Source organism: Cucurbita maxima, unplaced genomic scaffold (genome assembly GCF_002738345.1).
Source record: "Cucurbita maxima cultivar Rimu unplaced genomic scaffold, Cmax_1.0 Cma_Scf00164, whole genome shotgun sequence".
Taxonomy (NCBI): domain Eukaryota; kingdom Viridiplantae; phylum Streptophyta; class Magnoliopsida; order Cucurbitales; family Cucurbitaceae; genus Cucurbita; species Cucurbita maxima.
Genome location: NW_019272180.1, coordinates 122,111 through 122,824, shown reverse-complemented (window position 1 = coordinate 122,824; position 714 = coordinate 122,111). Strand labels below are relative to the sequence as shown.

The window sequence follows — 714 nt, the reverse complement described above, 5'->3', positions numbered from 1 at the left end:
AAATCATGGTTATCATAAAATATCATTTCATGGCCTTGGTCTCATATTCGTGTCCGGGTAGAATTTGATGTGCATACTTCTCTACTCATGACTTACATACACACACATTTGCTCCCATGGGAGCTCGCATACCTACCCATTGACCTGGGCTTCAACTAGCATACACTCACACTATTGGGAAGGGAGTGCACATAGCATTGTGGGGTATACAATATCATAAGTACCATACTTTCATATCATGTAACATCCTAACAAGTCATAACATAATAAGAAAATATATAACCAATCTTTACCTTTAAATTCATTTAGAGTAGGTAGACTTAATACCATCGCTAGAAGGAGGGTTTGAACCTCCGACCTTGTGGTTAACAGCCACACGCTCTAACCAACTGAGCTATTCCAGCTAATTCTTTGTAATACACTCTCCTTGGGGGCCCAACGTCCTTGCTGGCACAACGCTTGGTGACTTGCTTTGATAGCTTTCGCAATAGCCCAAACCCACCGCTAACAAATATTGTCCGATTTTGCCCATTACGTATCATCACCAGCCTTACAATTCTAAAATGAGTATACTAGGGAGAGGTTTCCACACTCTTCTAAGGAATGCTTCGTTCCCATTTCCAAACACTAAAAAATATTGTCCATTTTTTACCGTAACAAATCGTCGTCAGAATCACAGTTTTAAAACACGCTACTAGAGATGTTTACAGACAC

General features: G+C 40.2%; 1 non-coding gene across 1 annotated transcript; it reads right to left on the bottom strand.

The window, feature by feature from the left end:
* Positions 1-330: 330 nt before the first annotated feature.
* Positions 331-404, bottom strand: TRNAN-GUU. Its single transcript has one exon. It is a non-coding gene; the product is annotated as a tRNA-Asn (tRNA).
* Positions 405-714: the final 310 nt, after the last annotated feature.